Consider the following 18,782-nt stretch of genomic DNA (forward strand, 5'->3'; position numbering starts at 1 on the left):
GGCCCCGACCCTGCAATCTCTGCTAAATTACGGATGATTTTCTTTTCAAAAACTAGTGTGATTGAAACTGGACAGCAGGCAACCTGCAAGATGAAATGACATCTTCTTTACTGTCTAGTGAAATTTCGTCTCCCCTAAAATTAGCGGCATTCAGTAGGGTAAAAAGGGGCATGTGTTGACGTTAAAAAATGATAGCATTTTAATGGCAAATTAAAGTTATAAAACTAATTCCTAACTATAGTAGGTATAAAAACTGACGCAGTTTATGACTAGATTTGATGTGGTAGATACTGGGCTCCCAGCAGGCAGGAATAAGCATGCTTGAAACCACTTTTCCCCACAGTCCGGAAGGGTTCTTTTGAAAGTAATTCTGGAAATTCGGTGAGCATTTGCTAGATACCGCCTAAAATATACGCTGCAAGGAAAGGGGAAAACGGCTACTCCTACATACCTGCTTTTTCTCTGTTATATATTTCCATTCTTTATGTCATGATTGACCAACAGTTTAGCCAGAAATCTATAAAACTTTCACAACTGATGTGATTTTCACAACTAACGTGTTGCTCGGTTCCAGTAGTTGAAATTCAGGATTGTGACAGCTGATGGAGCACGTATCAGTTCTTCTGTATTAAGAAACAAAATAGTTGTAGATCTCTTGGGGAAATATACCTGAAAAATGCCGAAGACATTGGCTATGAGGAGAAATAATACAATGCATGTGAATAGGCAGATGAGAAATTTTGGCAAATATCTCAAATATGGAACTTAAATGAAAACTATTGGGATAATGTAACAAAGACACAGGCCATGCTCTGGTGACATCTCAGAGACTGCGAGCACACAAAGCAGCTGATCTCCTCCCTGGTCCTCACTCACCAAGGAGCCCCGGGGCTCAGCCACAGCACAAGTCACAGAGACCCAGGGAGAGAAGAAGGCCTGACCAGGGACCCGGCAAGTGAAGGCTGGCACAGAGCTTGCAGCCGCCTTGCTAACAGTGCTGTGAGCTGGGGAGGGACACTGTTCAGAGTATTTTCCCATCATGACAGGAAGGGAGCCTTTCTTTCCTAGAGAAAGTAAAAGAAATCTTTGGGGGCTTCTAGTCCATCTACGTGTGTAGGACTGTGCTCCATACAGGCGGATCCATGGCAGCTCTGGGTGTGACCCCAGAGGCCTGGCGGTCTCCTTGCACACAAGGAAGGGCCTAGAGCCTCCAGCCAGCCATCCTGTCCACCAACTCTTCAACTTAAGCAGATGAGCCAATTACTCAGCATGCTTGTGGAGATGAAGGACTAGAGAAAAGAAGAGGCTAAACTCAAAAGATATAGGCATCCCAGATAACAACAATGACACAAAACAAAATAAAAACCAGGAAAACAAAACTCAAACAAAATTCTCTTCAAACAATGTTATCAGGGATATTTGAGAACATTTGGCATCTACAGACAAGAATGGTTAGTATACAAAATTATAATCTAAAAATAACACATTTTGAAATTATTATTGTTGTATTCAATTCACCATAAAGCCATAAAAGAAACCCATAAAAGAAATGTTTCCAAAGATCTCAGAGAGGATAATAGAATAAAAGACATAATCAATTCAGCATACAAAACATCTTTGAGGTCAGTGTTTCACAAGGAGGAATGATAGAAACTACAAGAGGATGTCTTCAAAGCAGCAAAACAAGAATATCTCCCAATTAAAGAAAAATCTAAGTATTTGTATGAAAGAATTCATTCAATTGTAAGAAAAAAAGAGGAGGAAGGAAAGGAGAAGAGGAAAAGGAAGAATAAGTCCACTTCGAGCCTGGTACACCTGGCCTTCCTGAAAAGACTCCATCGTAGTTCAGTGAAATGCACAGCCGCAAATAACCACGGGTCTTGTATGCTAACTCATCAGATGTGGGGGAACAATGGGCTGGAGGGCTGGCGCTAGGTCTCCTGCAGCCAAGGTCTTGTGGGTATCTCTGAAGCGTACACTAAGACCATCCCTAGCCCACATGCCAAATTTTCATGCCTGCAGCCAGATCTTCATGTGTTAAAGTGATAAACCCAACTTTCCAAGGCTTCTGGAGCTTGATAATCAGAGAGAGAAAGAATCATAATAAAATTTCCTTTCATACTTTTTCTGCCAGGACCTTAAATTCTGTAAGTGGGAATTGTCCCAAGAACACTACCAAGACATCTTGATGATGTAAAAATAAAGGTATAGAAGACGGAAGTTAGGGGATTAGGTGGGCAGAGAGTTGCAGTGGGGCGCTGCAGGAATTACAAGACGACAGTCCAGAGAAATTATCAAACATCAATGGAACATGAACATACTGTTTGTGCTACATGAGTAATTAATGTACAGATGAAAACTCCTGAGAAAACTCTCCAAGTGATGAAATGGGCGTGTAGGTAGGTGCACTCACACACCTGTCACAGTGTAAAAGACAATTTGGTTAGTAAGCTTATGAATAAGCAGCTAGTGGGGCAGGAATGGTGGCCCAGGCCTGCAGTCCCAGCTCTCAGGAGCTTGAGGCAGGAGGAGCCTTGTAAATTAGAGACCAACCTGGACTACAAAGTGAGCTGAAGGCCAGCCTGGACTGCATACTGAGACACTGTCTCAAAAAAAAAAAAAAAAAAAAAAAAAAAAATGCAGCTAGCTGAACAAAATGTCTGAGACAGAGCTGGGTGATTAGCCATAGTAATAGGAGCTAGTTAGGGAATAAAACTAGGATTCTGAGCAAACAGATCTCCAGTCAGGGTCTCCAGTTATATTCAGGGAGTAGAACCCTTCCCTAGTAAGGAAGTCACAGACGCTCCCTACTAAACTCTTGAGTTTCAGTGATCCTAAAATGCAGAATGACCCATTTTTATATAAAATTTTGGTTTACTTTAAACTCTGCATGCTGAATAGCTAGCTTAGAGAGTCTAAATTCCAGTTGGTCATTTTGCACCTGCCTGTGACAAGTGGTCACTGGACGACCCAAAACTTCCTGTGCTCTGCTTCAGAACAGGGGCGCCGTGGCACCGGCTTTCAGGATTCTGCCTGCATCTTCGCCAGGAGCTAGCTTTCTTCTTGTTTGCAGCACGTGCTCTCCGAGCCTCCTCTGCTTCTGTCGGCGATTTCATTCTTCGGGCTTACGAGGCAGTGATCTCGAGTTTGCAGTTTGTATGGAGGTAGGTACAGTTTGTATTTCTGTAGCACGAATCCCGGGGATGCTGACAAAGCTAAGTCATTTGTCCCGTATCTCATAAGGGTAATTAGGGAGCAGGAGACATTTCCTAGAGAAAATGAAATGTTGAGATGGGACGAGTGGACAGTGAACCTTTGCTTTCATTTTAAGTTCATTCTTTGCAATTCTAGTCTTAACCATGAGCATGTATTACTTTAATAAAAACGGGCAGGTAGTAACAGGAAAATAGTAGAGCACAAAATAAGTTGGATTAGGGCTTTGATTAAGATGATTGAAATGAAGGTACACTTGCTATTTATTCCCTGAACCTGACACAAGATCTGGCCCATTTTCTTCTCTCTGAGACTGTCTTCTGCCTCGTCCAGCCTTCTCTCTCTGCTCACAGCCTAGCGATCCCCTGTGCCACCTCACCGAGCGGGCAAGGGGGACTCAACGGCTATCGCATCAGTCCTGTATTTAATATACTTCTTCCCTGCATTCTGTACTTCTCAAGGTGATTGACAAGGCGGCTCTGTTGTTACTGTTATTTTTAGCTCAAATTTACTACAGGGGGAGCCTAAACGTGAAGTTATTGTTCTTAGTGCTAAGACCACAGAAAAGAAAGGGGTAAGATGGGCACTCGGTCCCAGAAAATGGCTGATTCAACACAAACAATTACATTCTCATAAAAGGCCAAAACTTCAAAGGACAAAGAAGGATTATTTTCAGAAAATAAAGAATAACCTTATAATTTGTCAATAAACTTCTCATGTTCCCGTTTTACCTCCAGAAAACTACCATTTTAGCTGACTTCTACCTTTTTGCTTTTGGAGCACATAGTGGATGTGACAAAGATTTTTTAATAATGGCTGAACTTTTGTTCTGGGCAGCGTCCTGTAACATTTTTCTATTTATTTAATATTGTTCCCTGTTCTGTTGCCACTTCAGGTCAGTGGTGAGTAGGCCTTGGTTAGTAATACTAGATGCTGGATCTCTGGTTTCTAGCCTTTCCAAGTCTTCATTCCTGCTTGGAGAACCCAATTTTTTTCAAGTTGGTTGTGATTGTTAAATAGAGATTCACCAAATTCTGGTTCTTTCACTTAATTGATCCTACAGATTTCCCCAAATTCACCTCATCAACCTCCCCGGTGACTTCACACACCACCCCTGCACTCAAAGCCTGGCCACCATTTCTGATTCTTATCAGAGCTTCCCACACTCCGAGTTGACTTCCAGCCAGACACGAGGCTTGAGCAAAGCCTCTGAGCAGCCTCTGTGGTAGGGGCCGAAGCAGCGCTACCGTCCCCCCACCAAGTTGAAGTGACTGGGGCCTGCTCAGCACAGCCTGGAGAGCCTGGAAGTGGGAGGGAGTAAGAGGGACACTGAGTGTTTAGGAGAGCTAATGCCGTGGAGTAAAATTCAGTCAAAGAGAGGCAGAATTCAGAAGGCAGCCAGCAGACAAGTGGAAGGACCGAGTAAACAGCTCTGCCACCTCCTAAAGCTGTTGCCATTGGACAGATTTTCCTTTACGTGCATGTTCTTTTCCTCCCGGATTCTCTCAGGTCTCCGTGATTGTGCTTCTGCATGGAAGTATTCCTGCATGCAATTCCACCCAGACTGTTTTCTGGCCAATCCGAATTAACTCTGGGGACTACCCTAAGCCTCGGCCACTCCTCGGGGTGAGAATGTGAGGTTGTGCTGCCCACCTGACGGTCAGAGGGCTTCGCTGGTGATAGGGGCTGGGCTGTGACGGCCTGTGATACACAACCTATGGCTTTCACCCGGCTAACTGGGTGGGTGCGGCGGAACGCAGGGTGCGCAGACACCAGGTGACGGACACCCCGGATCAGCGTGAGAACACTGTTAATTGTAGGACTGGGCTTGGAGGACTGGTTTTGACAGCATTGGAGGAAAAATTAAAACACGCTGCCAAAGTCAGAGGTCTTAGACGTAGCTTTGAAAAGTTTATTATCCTTCAATGGACGGAACATGGTGCACTAAGATGAGACTTGGGGCTTGATCTTCATGGTGTCGGGGAGCAGAAGGAGATCGGATAGAACACCAGAGTTTGGACATGACATCGCCCAGAAGATGACAATGGTTGATAAGTTTATATCCTTAAATTCCATCCACCCTCTGGCCAGCTTCCCCTCCCTGAAGGAGGCCAGTTCCCCTAGCTGTGTTTCCATGAAGGGCCTCCCCGAAGGAGGGCAAGGCTTGTTTTTGTTAGCCTTTATTCTACATCAGCGTTGCTTCCAATTCGGAAAGAAACACTGTTCTGGGAATAGCAGGGCACCCGCCAAGGCAGTGTGGGAACCGGTATTTAGTGCTTCAGGAAGTGAGGAAGAATATGCAGGAGAACTTGGGGTGTGCTGACCTGGGACATGGAAGGTAGGTGAGGTAAAGGGGTACGCATCCTGCCCAGGGCCCTCACGCAGGGCAGTGGCCAGCATTCCGGCAGGCTATCCGAAGCTGCTGTAATATTTTACTCTAATAGTTTTTTGAAGATTGAGAATAATAATGTATCTTTTATTTTCTTTAGTACGGGGGATTGAACTTGGGACCTTGGGCTTTCCAGGCAGGCACTTACACCACTAATCTCAGCCAAGAATGTACTTTAAAATGTGCCGATTCAGTGCAGTGGTTTTCTGTGGTTTGGGGTCTATAAATATGGATGCTTGTATATGTTTATGATATTTACCTGGATAATGACTAAAAAATAAATCTGATGCTGGCATAGAAAAGAGAGATGGATGGAGGAGGAGGAGGGAGAGATAGAGAAAGGTGAAAAGGGATTAAAGAGGGAAGTAAGGCCTGAGCTACATAGCCAGCATAGCCTTGTCTCAAAAGATAAATAAATAAAGTAAATAAAAGAAAGGCACTGAGATGTGTTACGCACATCACTAACTCTTCCAGGGAATGTAAACATTATGCATTATGTACTAATAAATAAAAAAAATTAAAAAATTATTACTCACCACAAATAAGGTGGCGATTTCAGGGTATTTGACATAATAGTTGTTGAGGCAAGGAGGAGAGCACCTGAAATGGTGTGAAAGGAGGCCTAACTATGGGCCACAGTGCCCAGCTGTCCCATTCTCCAGTCTCACTGTGTGCATCTGAGCCACCTGGAATCAGCTGTGATCACAAATTACTGAACAGAAAACAGCACAAGTAAAGACTTTGCGTGTTGTCCACTCCTGGCTCAGTTATCAGGTCAGCGGTGGGAGTGGCGGGGGCCTCACACGTGTGGGCGGCCGCCTTCCTCTCCCCAGGTGTTCGTCACATCTTTCCTCTTCACCCCACGAGTGAGCATGCTCCACTAAGGGGTTTCGAGGGAGCCTACATTCATGTTGTTCAAGTCCATTGTAACGTATCAATTTATGATCATTGTTCTGTGTTATTAATTTTTTACTGTACTTAGTTTAGAAGCTAAGCTTCATCATAAGTATGTATGGGAGGGCCAGCCGGCTAGCTCAGTGGACTAAAGTGCCTGCCTAGGCAGAGCACAGCAGCCGGGGTTCAGTCCCTGCCATGCAGTGCCGGTCCCGCCCCCAGGGCACACTGAGATGGCAATTGAGACTGGACATGGTGGTGCATACCTGTCATCCCAGTGCTTGGGAGACCAAAAACAGAGAATCACTACGAGTCTGATCTACATAGTGAGACCCTGTACACTCTGTTGACGCTGTCTTAAATATGGGGGAAAAATGTATGTATGGAGAGGAAAAAGAAAACCACATAGCATGTACAAAATTCGATGATATCCGTGGTTTCAGGCACACAGCAGGCTCGGGGTGCAAAGGCTGGGGACAGCTCAGGAAGGCGGGGCGTGGTGGTGCACTGTAAGTAAGTGGGAGGCCGGACTGTACTAGGACTGTACTACATAGCTTCAAACACCAACCAAAGCTGGCATGGTGGCACATCAGCACTCAGGAGGCTGAGGCAGGTTGGTGCATGAAGCATTAGGCTAGCTTGGGCTGCACAAGGAGACCAAACAAATGAATGAACGAACAGCAACAATGACAACAACAAACAAAGAAAAATAACTGAGTAAAAGGAGAAACTACAGTTCATAAAGTGGCTGAAAAGCACAGCAAAGCCAGGGTGCAATAAGGCGTCTCCATCCAGAGAGTCAGAGCCGTGTCTATCAGGCCAACAGATATGAACAGCCGTGTGGGGTGCGCTTAAGGAACACGGGGTGAAATACTGAAAATAGAAGAAATGTGGCGAGCACACGAGCTGACACCAAGATCAGAGTGGAAGATCATGGCTCTCATCCTTGGCCTCAGACCCATCAGGTCACTGAAACCTCGCTGACTGAAGGGGAGGCCAAGGACCCTTAAGAGAGGCTCAGAAGCACTGTAAGTGTGGACAGCGAGTGTCTCACCGCTGTTGTCCAAGGACACAGAAGGTGGCTTGGGTGCTGTACTGCATGGGTCTTCGCAGGCGAAGACGTGAAGGTAGCATCCTGCTGCTGTGGGGAATTCAGATTGTTGTTACTATTGTCTGGGTACAGGGAGACTTTTAGAAGCCAGATGATGACTAGGATTTTGGCCAAATGGTTTTATCGTTGGCCCCGTGAATGCTGGGGTACATCATGAGACCTTTACCTCGATCCTCAAATATTTAATTGGGAACTCAGCAGCTGGAAAAAGCTTGGTGCTGACTCTCTAACCTGTTGGTTAAGTAGCATGGTGGCAGGCAGAGGCAAGTCTAAGCTTTAGAACCTTTCCCCTCCCCCATACCAATAGAAGATTGGGAGAAATGCTGCAAGTAGAGAGAAATGGCAGCGCTAACGGTCAACTTCAAACACTTGAGAAAGACAAGGGTGGTGACTCCAGTCACAGCACCATTCCAGGCACATTTTGATTTCTGGTAGCCCCTGGTTATGTGGTTTGGTAGACAGTGGGCTGGCAATGGCAGCTGGTACAAGGTGTGGGGTGTTTACTGGAGAGCTCAACAACAATGTTTGATGTAAGTGCTGAAAATAGCAATCTTGACGAAATATAGGAAGTAAAGCCATGTTGTTATGTTGAGCTGTGGGGGACTCAGGTCAATAATTTCTGACATTGCCAGTTAAACAGAAGACCCAATGCTATTATGGGCTACTGGACTCTTTTAGAATATTTTGCTGAGTTTACACACCTATAATAACTTAGAAAAAATGGGGTATACCGATGAATGTCCATTTTGCATCTGTGTATTCAGAGTGGTTAGGATAGATATATAGTTGCATTCTCTTAATGAATAGAATGATTTGTTCTAATGGTGTCTGTAAATAGGATCTCAAGTCCACATCTTGTACAGCAATTAACCACTAAGAAGAATATATGCAGTGTATTATTTGTTGAAACTGTACTTCTGATTTGATTTGAAACTGTCTCATTGCTATCTGTTTATCAATAAAATTTTGAGAAAAAAAAAAGAAAATAGCAATCTTCTTTAACTGTCTTTTCTCTGAATTAAGCTGAATTTCCTGTCCCCTTATAACTTAATGTGCAGTCACTTTTATTGTTTCAACGTGCCGGAGACTATTGTAGACATCTATTATAGTGATGATTTTGTGCTAACGAGACTGTGGAGCAGAAAGGGGAAACCATCCTAGAAGCCCTAGAAAAACACATTTTCCAGAAGGGAAAAGACAAATCATGTAATGATTTGGAAGATAGCAGGACAGCTTATGGGGAGCCTGTAGTCTGGGACATCCCGGAAAATCTGTAAGGTAAATGGCAATCTGTCGCATGTCACGTCTCCAATGGAAAAGAGGCAGTCCAGACTTTTAGGGCAATGAAGCTCGACCTCTGCAGTGGAGAATAATTTTTTTTTCTGAAATAACAACTCTGCATATTAATAGATCCTCATAGAGACTGAACCACAGATTGTGAGAGAGTACAGAACCATACACCTTGGACTGTGTGTTATAAACTGGAAATCACTGTGTCGTGAACCCCACTGTGTGTGTGTGGGGGGTGAACACTTAGAGCTGGCTGGGACAAGCCCAGCAATGCTTTAGTCCGTTTCCGGATGCTGGAAGACAGGACTTTGTGGGCTTAAGAGAAAACAGGCTGATTTAGCTCCCGGTTCCTGAAGCTCAAAAGCCTGTTGCCTGCATCAGCCAAGCTCTCGTGAAAACCTCATGGTGGATGGCCCTGAGCCAGGGGTGACCACGAGGAGAGCCTACATGGCGAGACGGGCAGCCAGCGTGTGGCAAGGAGCCGGCTTCCTTGTCTTATGGCAACTCTCTTGAAAACTACTGCGGGGACCATAAGAGCAGGCTTCTTCCTTTCTCAGGGTGGCGTGCCCGTCACCTAAGCAGTGCTCTCTAGGGACCACCTCTGAGTGGCTCTGCTGCTTCTCTGCATGGCCACATGGGGAGGATTTCCCATGCGGGAGCTTTGGGTGAGGGCAACCCCGTCCAATCCCTAGCATCCTCTGTCCCCATTGCATTTTCTTCTACTTCCTGCACATCCACAGCCTCAGAGCAGGATTAACTGTAGTCCCCTGCCTTTCACTGAGGACAAGGTTGGTTCTCAGGCCTGGTTTGTGTTTAAGTTGATCGCCTCATTGCATCCCATTGAGAAATAAATGTAAAGGGCTTGGGGAAGGGGAATAATTCTCCAATGAGGCAGCTCTTCAATCAACACAACGTAGCACATGTAATGTACAAAAAAAGTGATGAATGAGTAAACCCTGACTCTGGGGCAATGAAATCAAGGGATTAGCAGGTTGGCCCAGGGCCTGGAATGAAGATAGGGGACAAGAAAATCTGCAGCGATGCTCACTGGAGGGACGGGTGGGTGAAGGCCAGGAGTGTGCAGATCCTGTACACAGGCTTCTGTCCACCACAGGGAACGTGCCTCAGTGACACTGTTCACACCCGGCTGTCAACATGGTCTCTGGTTGTGATCCATCATCCTCACAGTGGTGACTCTGTTCTGCTCCATTAACAGAGAACTATTATCACAGGCTCTGCGCTGGCTCAACAGCAGGGTTTCACCATCACCAAGGCTAATAAAGCTCCTATCATTGTGAGACTTTCACTTCAACCTCAGTCATTCAAGGTGGCCTCTCACCCAGAGTTTCATCTGGGTGATCTAGGAGGAGGCAGAAATTCTTTTAAAGGAAAATCAATAAAGAAGTTGGTCTAGATTTGTCTTTCCTGTTGAGGTCACTTTACAGAATGCCTAGTCTTTCCACGTAGTGTTCCACGTAATATTGTCTTAAGTTACAAATATGGGGTGGCTGCCCCTGTGTTCCCAGAAGCAGCCATTGGTGGAGTGGCACTGTGAAGGCTCAGGTAATCTACTACCTCAGGGACAACATTCTGTGGGCTGGGACACGGTCCTGTGGAAGCAGTGCTCACTGAGCCAACAACTGATCCATAGCCCTGTGTCCCCAGTAGAGATAGGTCCAAAAGCCAGGGGAGTAAGGAAGGTGTAGACCTTCCCCATCACGCTCAGGGACTCTTATCGCACCATTTAGTTCCCACCTCTGCAAAACTGGAGTGCCAAGGTAGAACTTTTGGTTCCCAAATGGGAAAGAACACTCTGTCAGCAGAGATTTACGGGTGTCTCTGGGTGTCTGGTGACAGCAGTGAATGGGGAGTTGTAGCACCCTTACCCGCATTCTCCAAATAGTAAGCAGCTAAGGAGTTAGACCCCTTGGGTAGTCCCATCTTTCAAACAACTAAGATAACTTAAATTCTTGTAAAGAAAATCTCAAATGAGCAGCAGCAGGAGAGAAACACGATGAGCATCAGTTACTGTTCCAGAAGTAGCCACAGCAGTAGCTCTATAACTTAATTTGCTTATCTTCTTTAAATTTAGATAAGATGCAGCACTAGCCATGTTCTGAAGAACTACATGTGCACCTCTTCCCTTGGGGTAGGAGGGAAGGCACTTCATCCCTTGGGGTAGGAGGGAAAGCACTTTGTCCCTTGGGGTAGAAGGGAAGGCACTTTGTCCCTTGGGGTAGGAGGGAAGGCATTGCAGGTATATACAGGAGAGACTGCAGGCAGATCTGAGGAGTGTGAGAAAGAAGCCGCCAGGTCCAGCCTGGACCTCTCCAGAAGCTATGAGCATCGCTTGTCCCACAGTGTGCAGTCAGCTGTCTTGCTTCTCAACTAGGCTAGTCATCTGGTCTTTAAAACCTACCTGTCACTGTGCAGCAGGAGCAGTAGCCGAGGCCTCATGCAGCTCCACGGCGCAGGGGCAGAGCGAGCTGAGCAGCATCTCCAGGCCCAGCTCCAGCCTGCGGGGACCCACCAGGGGCTGCTTTCCTAGAGCGTTCCCGAAAGGTACTAGAAGTGCAGGGAACTGAGAGCCTTGTGGCCTGACATCTGAGCCCAGCAAGAGCCACCTTTAGAGATGCCTCTTGCTTTCCTCCTTGGACAGATGGCCCAAGAAGCAGCCGCTCTCTCTGGTTTCTCCGTGCTGCTAACGTGAGTTTTCTCATGAAGTTGCAGCAGCGCATTAACCCAGCACAGTGTCTTCTGGCCTCCCTCCTTAAGCCACGTCCCTTTTTCTTCACTTTTCAGCTGGGTTCCCATTCCTAGCAAAACCTCAGCACCCCAGATCTGACCCTTGCGGCAGGCGCTGCTTTCTAGAAGGCTAAAGCCATTTCTTACACAGGTAAGGTGCTAAGCTCATCAGAAAAAAAAAAAAAAAATGTAGAATAGAAAAGCCAAGCTGAAGTCAGAACCAAGGCAGATCAGACAGAAAGCAAAAAGCTCTCCCAATGGTTTAGAATGGGTGAAGAAATTGAAAGAATTAATAAAAGTCAGGTAGCATCTCTTTTAAACTGTGATGTATTTTATTAACCAGCTTGGGATTCAGACATTATCCCTTCTGCCTCATTCTTTTACTTTTTTTTATTTTAATGCAATGCAAGTAGGTATTAGTAAGAAAAAACAAAAAAGACCCTAATAAAATATAAAACAAGTTTCATTTGAAAATAGTTAGAGAATAACACTAGTTAATATACTGCGTATCATAATCTTAAAAGAATGACCCAAGTGTAAAGTGTTGCCCAGCATGGAAGCCCTAAGCAAAAAAGACTCTTACAAAAAAGAAACAGATACTAGCGCAAAACTTCCCTTTCAGTGCGTGCTGATAAAGTAGTAGTATAAATGAAACAAATGCCCTCTTTTTTTTGGTACCTGAGATCGAACTCAGGACCTTGTGTTTCCCAGGCAGGCTCTTATGTGCAGACTTTTCTCCATGGCTCCCAAAGCTGTATTTATATTTTTTTCATTTTTGTTTGTTTTATTCATTCTTTTCTCTTAAAGAAGAGGGTTAAGCAGGAAATGCACATCTTTTCCGGGCGACAGCCTCACATTAGTTGGCTGAGGAACAGTCCAGAGTGACAGTGCATCTGTGTAAGAGGTGTGTCACAGCTGGCAAGTCCTTAATGCCATAGAAGCTTTGTTACTTTCTTGGAATTACAGAATTCTTAGAATACAAGGTGTGTTTCTTTATAGGATTCTTGCTTTCTGGTAATAGTTTTGTGTGGCCATTTCCTTGTCTAATAGCTCAAGGTAGACACGCGTTTTAGCCCTCTGGTCCCAGAAAGAAGACACAGTGGTGCTCTTTCCATCGCATTAGCGTTGGGCCGTAGTGGCCAGCAGGCACTTGGAACATGATGACTTCAGCTCAGGGTTGAATATGGAGGGGTTTTTTTTTTTTTGAGGTACATCAAAATTTTATTTTATTTTATAATTTTATTGAGAAACAAATAGCAATGAGACAGTTTCAAAACAGATTACTAGCACAGTTTCAATAGTTAATACATTGCATATTGTGGTCTTAATGGTTATTCATGGAACAAGATGCAGACATGACATCCTATCCACAAACACTATTAGTTGAAGTAGTTTTGAATCAATGGAATTGAGAGTTTGGAAAATTATTTGAAGTTTTCCCTATTTCCTATCCATCTCCTAATTTTCTCTTTATTTATATATGTATATATTTTGAATTTCTTATATGAGAGGAAGTAGATCATATTTAAGCATATGTGTCTGACTTATTTCATTTAATATTTTGTTGTATAGGGCAGGCCAGACAGCTCAGCAGACCAAAGCACCTGCTTAGGCTGGGGTTCGATCCCCAGCGTGCTGTGCTGGCCCTGCCTCCAGGGCGCACTGAGACGGCAATTGAGCCTGGGTGGGGTGGCACACGCTTGTAGTCCCAGCACTTGGGAAGCTGAAGACAGGAGGATCACTGAGTCCAATCTACATGGTGAGACCCTGTACTCTCTCTATATATGCTTTTGTTGTGTGTCCACTGGCCCACAGAGATCTCGAGTTTATCTTCCTTTGTTGCAGGCAGTACTCCATCGTGCATAAGCGGCGTATTGCAGGTTCTATTTTTTTTTTTTAATTATAGAATCTCTTTTATTTCTTCTTCCTGTTTGGAAAGGTGCTATGGCGGCCAGCTTGTACAGTTGCCTTTGGCTGAGACTTGCTGAACTAGTGATGGGGCAGACGATGAATAGGCACCTGGAAGGAGAGATTTGCAAAACACTCATTTCATGCAGTCAGCCTCAAGGGCAATGTGGGGTTTGTGCTTCCCAGTCTGCACGATGGAGACTTATGCAGGCCTGTAGGGCTGCATCTCCGTGCATTTCTCAAGGTTTCCCCCAAAAGTGAACCTCCCAGGGACAGGTGTGGTGATGAAGATTGAATCCCATGAAGAGGGCTGAGGCAGAAGGACTGTGGGTTTGAGGACAACCCGGGCAATGGAGTGCGCTCAAGGCAGGCTTGTACCGTACACTAAAATCCTGTTTTAAACACAAAAACAAGTTAACAAACAATTAAAAAAATCCTATAATTTTATTCTTTTTAAAAAACTGTATTATAGGGCTGGTGAGATAGCTCAGTGGTCTAAAGCACCTACTTAGAATAAGCTAAGCTAAACAAAGCACGGGGACTGTGGTTTGATTCCCCCAGCACCACATGCCAGCCAGCCCCGCCCCCTGGTGGGCTGAGCTGACCACACACACACAAAATAAATAAATAAATAAATAAATAAATAAAATACATTTAAAAAAACTGTATTATAGCAGGTACATTGCACTATAATTTAGGACCTTCCTCTGTAATTATTTGTTAAATTATAGACTAATTGAAACCAGGGATTCTGTAGACTTATATTTTATCTTTTAATTTTAACACAATTCTTATCATGACAAGTATTCAGTCACTTGCAAAGACAAACAAACGCATCTGTGTTTCTGGAACTATCTATGTCATGGGGACAGATATCCACAGAGGTGACACCATCCTTCAGCTGCCACAAGGGATCCTTATCTTCGCGCTTAAGAGATGGCATCCTGTGGAAACATAATCACAGTCTGAGCGGCAGAGCTAATGGAGGTCTCTGGAGGTGGGCAGATGGGAGCGTCGGGAGGGGAAAGAGCAATAAGGATTAATATGTGGTGTGTTTCTATGCCAATAGTGCGTGATAAATATTCAGTATGTATAGCAAACATATACAGATAAATAAACAAATAAACAATTTGCATAAAATAATATGTGTTTGGGAAGAAACGATATGTGTTTGGCATGTGTGTGTGAAGAAAAGGCTGCCTGTTAAACCACATAAAGAGAGCCTCTGGGGCAGGCAAAGAGCATGCAACGAATGACTACAGAAGGGAGCAGACATCTAAGCGGAGAAAAAGAAATGACGGGCACCTCTCGGAATCATTATTCCATCAACTATGGCATTGTGTTACTGCAATTGGCTCTATTCTTTGAATTGTTTCAAAATCAAATGAACACATTTCTAACAACTGAATACCACCCTCATGATCCCCTTTTCCATTTATGATGCCTATTTTTATCCAATAAAATTGAGATCTTATCAACTTTGAAGGTAAGAAAAAAAATTAATACAGTGTGCTTCTGAGAAACCAGGAGCGCTGACTTCTCCTTTGGCTTCCCCGTCTCCATTAGCACCGCAGCCTGACCCGCTTCTGTACTGCTCCTGCAGCGCTGCCACTGTGATTTACGGAAGAACTCCCGGCTCCATGGCCTGTGGAACCTGTGTTCCGCTGAGTCCCTCTCCTAGCGCTCCCAGCCTTTCAGCCGCACTGTGTGCTTCCAGCTGTCTTGGGACCACCATCCTCTGTCCGAGGTAGGGATCCTCTGCTGCTGTTCGCACCACCCTGCACCCAGGATTTCCCGCGTCATCCCGAGCTCTCCCCAGAAGCTCCTTGCTCTTTTGTCTTCGTGTCACCCGCACGCCTCTGAACTAGGTTGCCTCCTGAGGGCTCTGAAGGTTTCCCAGCGCCCTTCCATGAGACACGTTATTGTACTCCCACAGCCTGTGTCCAGCTAGCCCTTGGGGTAGAGTCAATGTCCTTGACGTTCAAGGTTTCCACTAGCGCCACCTTGTTTTTCCATCCTGAATCCCCATTATGTGGAAGCAGCTCTTATTCTAATGCCATTCTCTATGTTCATACAGCTAGCTGTCTTCTGCCTTTCTTGTGGTTAATGATCCTGTTCGTTGAACTTTCAGTGCTGAATCCGCCTCTTGCTTGTCACACTACCCACGCCAGTGGGGTCGTTGGGCTGCTCTACAGTAATGAAAACGATCCATTGGTGCTCTAGCTTGTCATTTCTAAAACACCTGTCTTCACTACTATGCAGTAGTTATCACGGCAGATACCCATTCCTGTGCTAGTGCTTTTGTTATTTCTGATAACTGCAAGTCCTTCGCAACCTTCATTTGTAGCACTACATTTCTAACCAGCACCCCTGCCTTTCCTGTACTGTTCCGACTCCAACAATTCCTTTGTCATATTGCAAATGCCTGTGGACTGGCCTTGCCGTTTTTCACTGTTGTTCATGCTCTTCTGCGTCCGCCTCCTTTTTCACCTGATGTTCCACAATCCGTTACCATCACCACTCATTTGCCAGTGCACTGATCTCTTGCTCTTTCTTTCCCCATAAGTAATTTTAGCTGGTAGCAGAATCATTCCTAATTAAGTCAATTTGTCTGCTTTGCTTCTTTCCAGAGAACTCAGAATTCAGAGACTGAAGGCACACAAACAGATCAACGTGTTTCTCTAAGAGACGCCAATGCGAGGCAGTGCTGCCGACCACCCTTCTACTGTTCCCTAAGACTCCAGCTTCCCATGTCCCCTCAGCCCTGGGAAGTACCCTGGCTCCCTCTTTGTCCTCAGGAAGTTAAGTCAATTCTTGTTTCACGTTGGAATCAGCAGGCAGCAGAATGCTGCAGTACATCGCCACCGCCACGTCCCCCGGAGTGCCCACACGAGTGCTCACACCCTTTGTCTTTCTGTAGACTCAAAGTGCTATTCTGGCTGCCATCTGCAGATGCCATCTTCACTGAGCACAGGCTCCCATTTCCTCCTTCCTGGGCAAGGGTTTGATTCTCACGCTGGTCTCTTTTCCTGCAGTAGCCAGTTTGTCCTCCTTACTGGATGCTTACATGTTTTATCAAAAGTCATATCAAAAATGGTTTTCTTCCTCCATAGTACCTCTGCTTTACCAACTATATTCTCTCTCCCCTTAGCTGGTGGTGGCAGTACACACCTATATGCCCAGCACTTGGGAGGCTGAGCAGGGACATCATCATGAGTCCAAGGCCTACCTGGGCCACATCCTAAGTTCAAGGCTGCCTGATCTACAAAGTGAGACCATATCTCAAGAAACTTAAAGGGCAAACAAAGGAAATACAAACACGTGGGCCCCATTTCTAGTGAATTTACCCCAGTGCTGCCCGCCCGCTGCCCGGTGAACACGGCCCACGCCAGGAGCGGCACGGGCAGAATCTGTCCAGTTCTCATCTTCCTGATCGAGTTCGATGCTCTGCCTTCACGCTATAGATTTAGTCGCGAAACCAGAAGCCACTCACTGTAAGAGCTTTAACAGAAATTTATGCTCATGAAATCAGAAGGGGTGGGGATGCAAGAGAAGGACAGCAGCCGCTGGCCTCGAGCACCGGGAAAGGTCCGCACTTGCCTGAAACCCTCAACCATGAGCTCATTTCTGCCCCAGCTTCCCTATAAGCTCAGAAAAAAGCAACTCGCTGAAGTGAACTTGGGAATCCCCGAAAGCTCCCAGGTAGCAGCCAAGGCGGCGCTGGCCCGGGGCTGGGAAGCCCCACGGCAGTCCGATCTTTCTGTTACATCGTTGGTGGACCCGCTGATGGTTCTGGCAATGTAATCTGAGCCACACACAGTTCCTTGCTACGGAACTCTAGGACAGTGGCTCCTGAGTTTCGGCGCTGCAGTCCTGTGCACAGGAAGCGCTCGCTGGAGCTGGGGCTGGCCTGCGCAACAAGAGACACGCCCTGCGCGTTCTTCTGGGAAGACATTTTTTTCCCAGTAAAATGTAAAATCCTTGTTTATTTCTTTCTTCCTCCCCTTTTCAACATCGTCTTTCATCTGCTGTGTTGCGCTTCCTTGCTTTCCAGCCTTCTAATTATTCCTAAAGTGTTTACTTCGGTACCTTTGCTCATTGTTTCATGAGTCCCAGCCCCAGTGCTTTAAATGTAATCTCTTGCTAAAATCTTTAAAGTTCCTTCTTTGGCCCTTTCTGCTAAAGAGCACACTCACTGCACAGAGGCCCATCCGGGGTCTGTGTTTGTGGATCTTCAGAACGTTACAAAAGCGCGCTCTTGATCTCCTTCTCTAAAACAGCTTTTTTTTTTTCTCATTTTAACACAACCATTGTGAATCGTAACTCCATTTCTTGTGTTGCTTAAACTGACATTTTGGTGCGATTATCCTCGACACTTTCGTTTGTCTCAGAGCCTCTATTCCAGCGATTAATAAATCCTATAAATTATATCTTCACTTTGTATCTGTCTGGAATCTGAACAATTTAAAGAGTAGATGATTTTAAAAGAACGATGTACAATATCCCATGGTTGAAAACTTCTATGGTTTCCTGTCTCCCCTAGAGTAAAATTCTGCTCCCTTATCTACAAACCTGTAAGTCTTACCTGACACTAATTACATTTCTTGAATCTCATCTTCTACCTCAAGAGCAGGCATATTTTTGTTTTATTTTGCTTCATTCATCTTAATGTATCCCCTGTGAATGCAACTGCTATGGTTTGGGGGTAGGTGTCCTCCCCAAAGCCTCCTGCAGTCATGGGGCAGCTTGTGGAGTTTGTGATTGATCCTTGGTCCAATGCTGGGATTACGGGTGTGGGTGCCCTGGGGCAGACACTGCATTACAGCGTGAGGAGGGGAGAGAGACTCCCCAGCTGCAGGAGCTGCAGCTTCTCCTCTACTCTCACTCTGGGGCAGGTGCTGTGAGCTCTGTGCCCTGTGCCACCTGCCTTGGAGCCAGCTGAGTGTGGGCGGAGACCTCCATTAACTGTGAGCTAAATAAACCTTTCCTTCTTTAATTTTGGGTGTCAGTATTCTGTCCCTGCAATGAGAGAAGAGCAACTGAGATAACAACATACCTGGATTATGTTGTCATCCTAAAATATTTTTAATAAGTTAATATATGTGGAGCTATTTTTTAAATAAGTATCTAGAGATAAAAGAAGAAAAGCTTTTAAAATGAAAACAGTGTATGTGCCAGTTAATAGACACTTTCACCAGTGTTTCTGCTACTGGGAGATTTGAAAATGTTCCA

This window comes from Octodon degus, unplaced genomic scaffold (assembly GCF_000260255.1).
Source record: "Octodon degus isolate 3935 unplaced genomic scaffold, OctDeg1.0 scaffold00174, whole genome shotgun sequence".
Lineage (NCBI taxonomy): Eukaryota > Metazoa > Chordata > Mammalia > Rodentia > Octodontidae > Octodon > Octodon degus.